A 13,674-nucleotide genomic window follows, 5' to 3' on the forward strand; every position below is an offset into this window, starting at 1 on the left:
AGAGAAAAGAAGGGAGGGAGGGATAAATCGATATGATATTGAAGTCAGAAACGCACACACATATATTTATATGGATTGTTTCTTGTCATCTATTCTGTCCCATTCATCTAGAATATGTTCTTAAATTTATGATGCAAGTCTTCTTGGCTCATTTTTAGCTTCTCTTTAACATAATTGTATTATATTCTGGAGTAGGAATTTATGTACTTTCTAGATTTTCCTTTCTCCTTTGTTCTCTCATTAGTTCCTCCCTTAGTGCTGATTTTACTTCACCAGAAAACACAAAGCAAAATCAAAGGCAACACAAAGCAAAATCAAAGGCTACACCAAGCACTGGCTTTCGCGTGAGACAGGAAGATTTGGATCCATGTCTGCAGAGCTAGTCTGTCGATTCCTCCAACTAGACAACAGAGCACTGAAGTGAAGAGGAAGATACAGAGGAAGACTCCTTCAGGCAGGAAAGGGAAAAGAGCCTCAGGCACAGACAGGAGCTTCCAGCTCAGCTGCTAGCCCTTCTAATATGTGAACATCCACAGAAAAATATCTATTCTCTGAGCTCAACTCAACTGACTAACCGTCCTGGACACTTGAATATACAGATGCCAACTGAACAGGGTACGTGGAATCTGGACACCTTGAGTGAAGGTGTAGTCATTGAGGGAAAATCGCTCCCTGATCAACATGATCCTGAACAGAACTTGGAGAATATTTCGCAATATGCTGAGATACTATTGGGCTCCTTGACAGAATAACAAATATTTTAATTTTTATCATTAGCTAATTTTAAATAAATTTTAAAATTTTTATTGTTTGTATTTTCTAGACTAGACTTAATTAAGTATAATGAAATTATGCGTTTAGTTACAATAAAACTATATATACATATATTTAGGGAGATTAGTCCTGAGCTAACATCTGCCACTACTCCTTCTCTTTTTGCTGAGGAAGATTGGCCCTGAGCTAACATCTGTGCCCATCTTCCTCAACTTTATATGTGGGACGCCTACCACAGCATGGCTTGATGAGCAGTGTGTAGGTCCCCACCTGGGATCAAAACAAGTGAACCTTGGGCTGCCAAAGCAGAGTGTGTGAACTTAACTGCTATGCCACCAGGCTGGCCCCGAAACCATAATTTTAACGAAATGATTTAAACAATTCCTAGTTCATACTTCACGAAAATTTATATGAAACCTTCAAATATCACAAATTTAAAATGAATTTAAGATTTTTGCTTCAATATTCATAAGAAGAGAGACCAGTAATTTTTCCTTCTCTTAACACTCTTGATCTATTTGGCATAAAGGTTATGCTGGACTCATGATACAAGTTGGTACTCTTCCCAAATATTCCATTCGCTGGAAAACTTTCTGTAAGATTGACTGTGATTCTTTCTTCAATAATTGGTATTATTCCTCAGTAAAGTGTTTAGAAAACTTAAAGTATGAAGTCAACATTTAAAATAATATACAATCCTCAGGATTTTTTATTTTTGTGTCATATTTGGTAGGCTGTATTTTTCTAGAAAATCATCCACTGAATCTAAATTCTCCAAATTTACTGGCATGTTTTCGTAACTTTATTTCATTGTTTTTTGTAAGATCTGCAGAATCTGTTGTAATGCCACTATCTATTCTTGACATTGACTTTTACCATTTGCAATTTTTTTCACATTCAATTCATCAATCTCACTAGAAACTTATCAATATGATTACATTTTTCAAAAATAATTTGTCTTTTTTAATTCTCTTTATTATATGCTTCTATTTTATTTTATTAATTTCTGATCTATATCATTTTAATCCCCTGTGTTTTCTTTGGAGTTTATTTGCTGTTCTTTTTCTAACCTTTAATATAGATGCTAACTAATTTATATAATATTTTCTTTCTGAACTTTAGGCTATATTGTTTCCTCTGGCACTGCTTTGGCTGCTTCCCTCACATTTTTTAAAAGCTTTAAAATATTATATTAAGAAAAGTTTCAAATATATATAAAGTAAAGAAATAGTAAAATTACATCCTCCCTCCATGTACGCAAACTCCAGCATGAATCGCTATTGATTCCGAGCCAATTTGATTTTATATCTATCCTCTTTTCAGCATTTAATACTTTAGGGAGATTTACATATATTATACAATTTCATCCATAGACATTACAGTATTTATCACTGAAAGATAAGACACTTCTCAAAACATAATAATATATTATCATCTAACATTTTTATTAACAAATTCTTAATATATGCAAGAATCTAGTCAATGTCCAAACTTTTCTAAGTTTTTCATCTTCCCTTTTATAGTCAGTTTGGTCAAATCACAATTTAAAGAGAATATCCACACATTGATTTGGGTTTTTATATATTTCAAATGTCTTTTAAACTATAATTTTTACTTCCCAATTTTTTCCCTTGCAATCTATTTGTTGAAAATATGTCATTTATTCCAAAGATATTCCTAAATTTGGGAATGTGCTCATTACATCTTGTGCTGCCTTTAACATATGTATTCCTAATTCCTCTGAATTTCTTGTAAATGGTTGTCAGATCTAGAGGCTTGATCGGATTAAGGTTTGAATTTTAGGAAGGACCACTTCATAGATGATGCTGAATACTTCCTTACCAAGTCATGTCTTCTGATTGTCTCTCTTTATTTGGGGTGTTGAAAGTAATGAGCAGATTCAGTTCTTATCTTTTTGATTTATCCACTATTAATTTTCCTATCACTATTTCACCTATGGTTTTAGCAGCCACTGAAGGTTATTACCTATATCCATTATTTTAGTAGAGGTTATAAGATAATGATATAATTCTCTTAATCATTCTTTGTTTTATTAGCTAAAATTTTACTATTAAAATATTTCCATCAAATAGTACTTAGTTATTCTGATGTACACTTCATACAGGACAGTGAGGGAAAATAATTCTTTCCTGGTTCTCAATTTAGAATTGACATCTCATTATCTTCTAAAGGTAATCATAACCATTTTTTTTTACTATAATTACAGACTTACCGAATTTTAACATATTTGATATGTTTCAAACCATTGAAGACTTCATTTTTTTGATACATAAATTGTCCCAATGTTGTGGAATTATCTTTAAAATGGTTTCTGATGTGTTGGGTTTTCCACTGATTTTTGAAAATGTTTTCACTTTCTCTTGTCCCAACAGGTTTCTGGCTCATCTTGTTCGTATCCTTTCCCAGAGGTGAAAACAGTCAATTCCTTAAAGACTCTATTTCATTTTAGAAAATAGCAAATATTTTTTGATATGATTTTTTTTCATTCACTTCAATCTATTTTCCATCTTATCATTATGTTTCTTTGAAGTCCTTAATTTTTATACATATGAGAATATTCTAACTTTCTTTGGGTTATTATTTTCTAAGTTAATCGTACTGTAGCTAAGACATATAACCTATATCAGAGGTTAGCAAACTGTGGGCTGAGGGCCAAATCCGGTCTTCTTTTTTCAAGTAATTTTATTGGAACACAGCCATGCTTATTTTTGTCATATTGTCTATGGCTGCTTTCACATTACGATAACAGAAAATATATTGACCACAAAACTTAGGATATTTACCCTCTGCCACTTTACGTAAAATGTTTACTGACCCTGGCTCTATGTGAATTCAAACCAGTGAAATGTAGTGACATTTGCCTTATGGTTCAATATAGGTGCATCTTGGAAAAATATTTCTCATGTGCTTGAAAAGAATGTGTATTCTGAAATTGCTGTGCACAAGATCCTATGTAGATGTGTTAGTTCCTATTTGTTAGTGGGTTGTTTGAAACATTGATATACTTACTAATGTTTAATCTCCTTGTTTTATCAAATACTGTGAGGTATATTCATATATCCACGTGGTTGCTTATCCATTTCTCCTTATTCTTCTGATTTAATATGTTTCATGATTCATTCACTTGTTATTCAATTAACAAATATCAGAGGTCTTACAGTTTGGATCTTTGACTTACAAGAGTCTCACGTTGACTGGCATCTTTATCCTGCTAGGAAAATGCAGAGGCTTTAGAGCACTTTGCCTCTATTTCCTCCCCTCCTGGCATAAATATATTATTTTTCTTGTATTTATATGTCCAAATATATTTTAAAAGTCAATTTTCCTTTATATTAACTTACTTGCCATTCCTTCTCAGATCTCTGTGCTTCCTACACGGATCATTTCCTGAAGTTAACTTAAGGCAGGAATTTCCTTTAACGCAAGTCTGCTGATTGTGAAGACTCTCAATTTTTTAATTAATACAACAATATATTTATTTCACTTTCATCATTGAAGGGTATTTTTTACCAGATATAGAATTCTAATTTGGAAACCATCTTCTTTTAGTATATTAAAAATATCCCTCTTCTATATTCTAGATTACATTATTGCTTTTGAAAGGTGAACTGTCAGTGTAAATGTTGCTCATTTGATGATAATCTTTCTCCCTTCCCTCTACACGCTTTTAGGGCTGTGTATGTGTGTTTAGTTTTATGCAACTAAACAGTATTGTTTCTTGCTGTGAATTTCTTTTTTATTCTTGCTTGAAATACATTGGACTTTTTGACGCTTAACTCTCTTGTGTTTATTGTATTATTTTATCTCAACAAATTTTAGTTGTATTTTTAAAAATTTGCTATTTCATTCTTTTCTAGTTTTACTTCTTTGCTTAAATATTTGTTTCTTTTTATTTCATAAGCAGAGTAACCATTGTTGTTTTAAAACTTGTGTCTGTTAATTCCACTACTGGAAATATCTGTGGGTCTTTTTCTATGGTCATATTTTGTGCTGCTTTCCATCCATTCATGTTATCTTTATGTATGGTTATCTTTGACTTTGTTCTGTACTTGAGTTTGAAAAATTATTTATAGAAATAATGTGTGGCCTATGATCTTATTTTTCCTTCAGAGAGGACAACACTTTGCTTTCACTAATCACTTTGGCTCTAGAAATCTAGGGTCACCTTAATCCATTTTCAGATATTGAGATTTTCTGACATATTCTGATGACTAGAACCTGGGATACACTCTATGCTTGGGATGCTTTACCCTTGCTGAAAGGGTTCAGCGATTTTAGTTTTTCCTATTCATAATTTCCCTTTAGTTTTCCAGGCCCCACCCCTGGCAGGTTTTAGTCTCTGACTTTTAGTCCTCCTAGCTCTACAAGTTTGTGAAAGCACTGCTGAGCCTCTCATACACACCTATAAACATCTCCTGGGGAAAAATGAGGCTAAAGGCGGTGTTAACTTGTTTGCATTTCTGTCTGCTTGCAGACTTTGATCTAGTAACTGTTCATTCTCATCAAATGTTTAATTCTTCTAGGAAAATATTAATTGTTTCAGCCAGAGATTATTTTTTTGACTTCAGCAGTATAATTTATTTAAAATTTCCTGGTCTGCTTCACCAAAAGTAGATGTACACGAGTTGTCAAATTTTTTAAAAATATGTTAAATATTAAGATGCTTATATTTTGTGCATTACTGTGTAGCGTGATCTCTTTTTATGAGTGTCAGCAGTGTCGCACCTTGTTGTGTGTGTGTCTCCATAAGGTGATTTGACAGGAGCTTTGAATAACAGTTGGTATATTTTAATAATTGTCCAAATTCTCTATTACAGAAGTTTGCTTTTATCTTTTTATTCACATAAATATAGGTCACTTTTCCCTAGATAAAGTACAGTGTTTTCCTCACCTCAAATGTCCATGAATTGCAATGTGAATTCAGCAGATCATAAAAGTGTAGTGGCTGTATGAGTATGAAGACATCCAGTTAAATGTGATTTTTGTCCCCACTATCCTCACATTCTAGTGCTTTTTAATGATAGGTTTTAATGATATTTTTCCTCTAGTTAGCAAACTTATTTTATAATTGTTATGGACTGTGTGCTTGAGTCCTCCCAAAATTTATGTGCTGAAGCCCTAAGGCCTCATGTGATGGTATGTAAAGGTGGCAGTTTGGGGAATTAGTTAGGTTCAGATAAAGTTGTGAGGGCAGAGCCCCTGTGATGGAATTAGTGTTCTTACAAGAAGAGAAGGAGACCCCAGAGCTAGCTCTCTGTCCCATGCGAGGCCTCAGAGAGAAGACAGCTCGTCTGCAAACCAAAAAGAGGGTCTCACCAGAACCTGATCATGCTGGCACCTTGATCTCAGACTTCCTAGGCTCCAGAACTGTTGAAAATAAATTTCTGTGGTTTAAGCTACCCACTCTACAGTAATAATGAAATAAAGTCAGTTACACATTACATTGTATGCCAGGCTGGTGACTCTTGTTCTTCCAGAGCCTTCTACACTTTGGCATATAATAAAAACATGATCTTTGGGAAGTTACTTTTCAAGTGTCACTTTTCTTGTTTCCATACTAAAAATGAGGGCAGTATCTATTTTATATACAGTTGTGAGGATTATAGGAGATAATGTATGTAAAACGTTGAATGAGATAAAGCATTGAAAAAACCTAGCATAGTATCTGCCCAATAGAAGTTCAGTCAATGGTATTGCTGAGCTTTTTATATTGTTATTCCTTTAGTTATAATTTTTTTTATAAAGAGGTGGAGTTCAAAAGAACATTTTAAATTATTCCTTTGTAATCAAAAATTGTCAGGTAAATGCCACCTAGAGCAACATAAAACCATGTTTTGTGCCAGTAAACCAGAAGTTACATTATTATTCGTGACACGTGTATAGAATGGAAATGTCTGAAGAGATCTTTTTTTAATGCTTAATATAACCTCTACCCTATCTTTTAGATGTCGGCTAATGCTTTTACTCGGAATAAACAGAACAAACAGGAGCCACAATAATTCATTTCCACAAGAAGAATTTAGATGCTATGAAGTCTATTGAGTACTCCAATTTGTCTTTCCAAGAAAACTTGGTCTGTAAAGTTTAAACTGGTTTTTTTCTGTTGATTGTTCATTTATTTGTATGTTTCAATTATGAGCAATATTTGTGTTTTGCATAAAGGGTATCTTGAATGACTAGTAATGATATAAAGAAAAACAATATAAAAGTCAAGTAAACAAAACAAATGATAAAGTTTTATGAGAATTTAAGCATCTCCAGAAGAAAAGGAACACTTCAGATTGACTAAACTGCTTATTTTTGAGTGATTCAAAATGTAATCTATTTTGAAATTTGTGCATTTGACATGTTGCTGAGTTCATCAGAGTTTATTACTAAGGTACACAGTCTGTGATAGCATTATATTCCATTCTCTTTTGCACTCTATTGAAAATTTTGATTATGATCTTTTTAACAGTATGTCATTGATGGTTGTGCAGTTGAAGCTTCCTGTCCTCTTTATACACTGAAGCAAGCTGGAAACGATGTGGAAAGTAGAGGAAATGAGCAGACACTAAATAATTCCTTTCTTTTGCTTCTTTATCAACATATTTTTTCAGAGAGTTCCTCTGCAACTGATGTCTCACCCAACTTTCTCGTCTGTTTTATTGCTCCTTTATTAGCACATTTTCTTTCGATAACCAAATATTAAGTAGAGAAAAATGTGCACCAGGGGAAAAAGTCACTTGAATTTTGGGGAATTTTCATTTATCCTAGTTTTAGAATGTCACTAGATAATAGACTCTCTGTGAAGCATTGGTTAGAAAGAGCTCTAAAATTCTGCACCCTCTTCCAATGTGGAGGTGGAGGCAATGTTCCACATCACCAAGTATTCACCTTAATTCAGTGTTGGTACTCTTCTGACCTAGAGTTAGCATCAGATTCCACAGCTTAAGTGCTCAGTCCTACAAAATTGCCTTACCTCCACTTCAGAGGCCAGTGGCAATTCCATGTTGTTACCTGTGTTTCTGACCAACTAGGTATAGATTGGAGATTCCGACAATCTCCTCTTCCTTTGGATTTGATTAATCTGCTAGAGTGGCTCACAGAACTCAGAGAAATATTTTACTTACTAGATTGCTGATTTATTATAAAAGAACATAACTCAGGAACAACCAGATGGAAGAGATGCATAGGGCGATATGGGGAAAGGGCTTCCTTACTCTCTCTCAAAGGACCACTCTCCCCAAATCTCCAAGTGTTCACCAACCTGGAAGCTCTCTGAACCCCATCCTTTTGGGTTTTTATGGAAGCTTCATCACTTTGGCATGATTGATTAAATCATTGGCCATTGGCAACTGAATTCAATACAGTGGTGGTGGGGGGACTGAAAGTGTCAACCCTTTGATCACACGGTTGGCTCCAATGACAAACAGCCCCTATCTTTAGGTGATTTCCAAAAGTTACCTTATTAACATAACAAAAGATGACTCTACAGCTCTCATTGCTTAGGAAATTCCAAGGGTTTTAGGACCTCCGTCCCAGGAAAGGAGTTGAAGATCAAATAAATTTCCTACTATAAATCACAATATCACAAGCTCTCTATTTGTCTATCTATTTACTCTCACAGGCACATCTAGTTCAAAATAGTGACTTGTTAATACATTAATCATTCATTTTTTTGGTTAATCAAAGAAAGTAGTAGAGAATTAAATAAATTTTGTCTTACTCACTGCTATGTCATGATGGCTTGGCACAGTACCCGTTATTCATGGATAAAAACGTGGCTGAATAAGTAAAAGTGGACAGATAAGAAAATTTGCACATTAGATAGTATCAAATGTATACTCTACTCAGCTTGGGTTGCTGAGTAAGGTTTCTCTTTCCCTTCTAGTCACACTGCTCAACAATAGGATAGTTCTCAGTCTCAGCACTATTGAAAATTTGAGCTGGATGATTCTTTGTTGGGGGAGAGGGGAAAACTTTTCTGTGCCTTGTATAATGTTTAGAAGCATCCTTGGCCTTTACCCACAAGATGCCAGTAGTACCCTCTAGTTGGGACCATCAAAAATGTCTCCAAATACTGCCAAATGTCCCCTGGGATACAAAACCACCCTGGTTGAGAACTGTGGCCCTAAAAGCAAGCCACAAATGAGCCAATTAGGGCTTGCATTTCTGCAATTTACCAGTAACACCCTGTTTATACTAGGTTTCATCATGCCATGTCTGGGGTACCATCAGTTAGCATCCTTTCATCGTGTTCTCAGTTATTTGGAGCCCTCCCAGTTTCCTCCCAGTGAGATAAATAAGTATACTGAAAGATATGATGTGAAAATGTCAAATGATCACCTTGAAAAATGGACTGACTCATCCTGTCAATGCTTCTCAAACTCTCTCTGGTGAAGGACCTTTTTCTTCTATCTAATCTATAACGGGAAGACACTCATAAAATATACTAAAAAAGTGAACTATTTAAAAAAAGAGTACATAGTGGATGTCTTTGCCTGTTACAACAAGGTCAAATTCCTATAGACAAAAACAGTAATTTGGTCCAAGTCAATTTGGAAAAGAGGTTTTTAACTCTGGGTAAATATTCTTATTGGATAAGAAATATTTATAAACATAAAGGAAAATAGAAGCAGTGATTAAACAAATTGACATTCCCATCAACATTGTGCAAGGGTTGTTCCCTATTCTCAACATCCCTGTCAACATATGTTGTTTCTTGTCTTTTTGAGGCTAGCCATCCTACCAGGTGTCAGGTAATATCTTATTGTGGTTTTGATTTGTATTTCCCTTATGATTAGTGATGCTAAACACCTTTAAATACACCTGTTGGCCATTTTTAAGTCTGCTTTTGAAAAATTTCTATGCAGGTCCTAGGGTCATTTTTTAATTAAAATATTTGATTATTGCTATTGAGTTGTATGAGTTCCTTATATATTTTAGATATTAACCTCTTATGAGAAATATGATTTGTAAATATTTCTTCTCATTCCATAGAGTGTCTTTTCATTTTATTGATTGTTTCCTTTGCTGTAGAAGCATTTTAGTTTGATGTAGTCCCACTGATGCGGGGTCGGTGAGCCGAGGAGTCAAAAGAAAGATTTCTTAGACTCTTAAGATCTGGCAGTAGTGCTCTTTTATTTAGAGAATAGTACAGGATAGAATGGGGACAGGACCCATGGGGAGTCAGAGCTTCTGCTGCGGCCATGGGGACAGGACCCATGGGCAGTCAGAGATGCTGCTGGCATGGGGAGCCGCTGCTGCTGCTGCTGGCATGGGGACAGAACCCATGGGCAGGCAGAGCTGCTGCAGGCATGTTGCTGCTGCCGCTTCTGCTGCAAAGTTGGGTGGAGAGTAAGGCTAAATTTAAGGCATAGGTATGTGAATTATCTCTTTACAAGACAAAAAAAAAGTTAAAATGGTACCAGTGCCCATAGGGTCCGGCCATTGGGCGGTCCCACAACTTGTAGATAAGAATCAAACCGGATTGAGTAAATGGCAGACGTCACCGCTTAAATATTATCCTCAGCTAAAGACAAAAGAGAATTTGGGGGGGGGGGGGGTCAGTTACGTGAGGTTGCCAGACAGTAAACAACTTAAGTCCTTGCCTTCCCCATTAAGATTTTCCAGAGATAAGGCCATCCCCCCTTCCTCCTGGGGCAGAGAGGGAGGCATGGAGATTTCCTTCACAAATGCAACTGTCTCTGATCAAAGGGCAAGCAAATTCCACTCCTTGGAGCCTGCTTCTCATCTGAAGTTTTAAAATTAACCAGCCTAAAATCCTCATCACCACTTATTGATTTTTGCTTTTTTGCCCATGCTTTTTGTGTCATATTTGAAAAATTATTTCCAAGACAAACATCAAGGAATTTTCCCTATGTTTTTTTCTAGTTTTACAGTCTCAGGTTTTACAGTTAAGTCTTTAATCCATTTCAAGTTAATTGTTGTGAGTGGTATAAGATAGGAGTCCAGTTTTATTCTTTTGTATGTGAATATCTAGTTTTTCCAAAACTATTGTTGAACAGACTATCCTTTTCCCATTATGTCTTCTTAGCATTCTTATTGAAGATCAGTTGACTGTAAATGTGTGGGTTTATTTCTTGGCTCTCTATTTTGTTCCATCAGTCTATATATTTGTTTTTATGCCAATATTATACTGTTTTGATTACTACAGCTTTGTAATATAGTTTGAAATTATGAAATGTGATCCTGCAGCTTTATACTTCCTTCTTAAGATTGTTTTACATATTTGAGCTCCTTTGTGGTTGGAGATAAATTTTAAGACAGTTTTTTCTATTTCTATGAAATGGGCCATTGGAATTTTGATAGGGATTACATTGAATCTATAGATCAATGTAGATCAATGGGTAGTATGGATATTTCGACTATATTAATTCTTCCAATTCATGGGCATGAATATCTTCCCATTTATTTGTGTCTTCTTCACTTTCTTTAATCAACATCTTATAGTTTCAATGTACGCATCTTTCACTTCTTAGGTTAAGTTTATTCCTAAGAATTTTTGGTTTTGATGCTACTGTAAATGAGATTGTTTTCGTAATTTCTTTCTCAGATAGTTCATTGATAGTGTATACAAATGCAACTGATTTTTGTATGTTGATTGTGTATCCTGCAACTTCACTAAATTTGTTTATTAGTTTTAAAAATAGGCATTTAAATGTAGGCATTTATCTCTATAAACTTCCATCTTAGAATTGCTTTTGCTGCATCCCATAGTTTTTGGTCAATTGTGTTCCATTTTTGTTCATCTCAATATTTTTTAAATTTCTCTTTTGATTTCTTCTTTAACCCACTGTTTCTTCAGGAAGGGGTTGTTTAATTTCCACATATTTGTGAACATTCCAGCTTTCCTCCTTTTAATTGTTTCTAGTTTTATACCATTGTGGTTGGAAAACATATGTAATATAATTTCAATCTATTTAAAGATTAAGAATTTACATCCTGCTTTCTCTTTTGTCAGGGACTGAAAGAGGACATGTTGTCAAATTGGTGAAGCAATGTCAGTAAGATGGCAGAATGAGAGTTCTCTCTGTCGTTCCTTCACAGAACATCTGTTTTGGCAGTCACCCATGGACAAGAGTACTCACGTGGGAGTCCGGGAGTCTATTGACAAAGTTCCAGTACTCTGTTGTAGCAAAAACAAATCCAAGAACAGATGCATCGAAGAGGGTAAGAGCAACAGTTTTACTTTACCCACATCACCCCTCCCCAAAGGTGCATGGCTCAGTGCCAGGAGAGGCCCCCATGGCCTTCAATTTATCCCATGGGGGAAAGTGAGGTTGTAGGAGTGACCATTCAACTTCCCTAGCCATGCAGTATACTATTAAGAGGCCCACTTCTTTCTTATCTCACCCAGATGACTGAGGTGATCTGTAAGCTTGAGGGATTGGGAGCGAAGTCAGGTCTCAGAAATCATCAAAGGGATACTGCTAATCACTTCCCACTTCTTCCTAGTAACTTATTCATGGATTCCATCAGAAAGCCTGCCCACATGCCACTGGAATACCTCACCAGTGTGCCCCCCAAGTGTCCCATGGGACCCTCCAATGCTCTACATTCCTCATCCCTTACCGCTCCTGTGGCCAGCTCCTGGTATGCTCCCACAAAAAGTGAGAGTGAGCCTTTGCAGACGGCTAGTGAGCAAGTGGAAAAAGCTGGTCTGACTGTGTGAGATTGGAAGAAAGCTCACACACTTTAGCATTTCAAGGCACTGTTTTCAGAAAAACATATAGGAGGTCATCAGTACTCAAACTGACTTTGTGGGATTGAGTCAAGGCATACAATTTTTATAATCCACATCCTCATGAGGGAAGAAGAAATATAGAGCAGGTACATCCATAGAAAAGCTCTGAGAATCCTTAGCTGGACTGACAGGTAAAGGTATCTCTCTCCCAAAGCCAGTCAATAAAGACTGGAGAAGGTAATGTCTTCTTCAAATGCAAAGACAGCAATGCAAGAGTTCAAGGAACATGAAAAATCAAGGAAACATGACACTACTAAAGGAATACAATATTTTTCCAGTAATTGACCCCAAAGAAAAAGAGATCTATGACTGCTTGACAAAAAATTCAAAAGAGTTGTTTTATGGAAACTCAATAAGCTATAAGAGAACACACATAAACAACTCAATGAAATCAGGAAATCAATATATGAACAAAATTAGAGGTTCAATACAGACATAAAAAGCATAAAAAAGAACCAAAGAGATATTCTATAGGTGAAACACACAATGAATGAAATGATAAAATGCAACAAACAGTATCAGCAGCATACTTGATCAAGCAGATGAAAGAATATGTGAACTCAAAGACAAGTTATCTGAAATTATCCAGTCAAAGAAGAAAAAGAAAAAAGAGTGAAGAAAGCCTATGTGAATTACGAGGCGTCATCAACCAAAAAATGTCACATCATAGAAGTACCTGAAGGAGAAGAGAGATAGATATGGCAGAAAGATTATTTAAAGATAGAATGGCTGAAAACTTCCTAAATGTAGGGAAAAATACAGACCTCCAGGTACATTAAGTTCAGATGTCCCTATACAGATTCAACCCAGAGAGGAGTTCCCTAAGATGCATTATAATAAAACTGTCAAAAATCAGACAAAGAAATAATTTTGACAGCAGCAAGAGAAGAGAAACCCATTTCATAGAATGGAAACCCCATGAGGCTATAAGATTTCTCAGCAGAAACCCTTCAGGCCAGGAGTTATGTGCTGAAAGAAAGAAAAAAATATTGCCACCAAGAATACTTTGCTCCACAAAGCTGTCCTTCAGAAATAAAGATTTTCTTAGACTAATGAAAGCTGAGGGAATTCATCACACCAGACCTGCCTTATAAGAAATGGTGAAAGAAATTCTTCAAGCTGAAACAAAA

This window comes from Equus asinus, chromosome 2, assembly GCF_041296235.1.
Source record: "Equus asinus isolate D_3611 breed Donkey chromosome 2, EquAss-T2T_v2, whole genome shotgun sequence".
Lineage (NCBI taxonomy): Eukaryota > Metazoa > Chordata > Mammalia > Perissodactyla > Equidae > Equus > Equus asinus.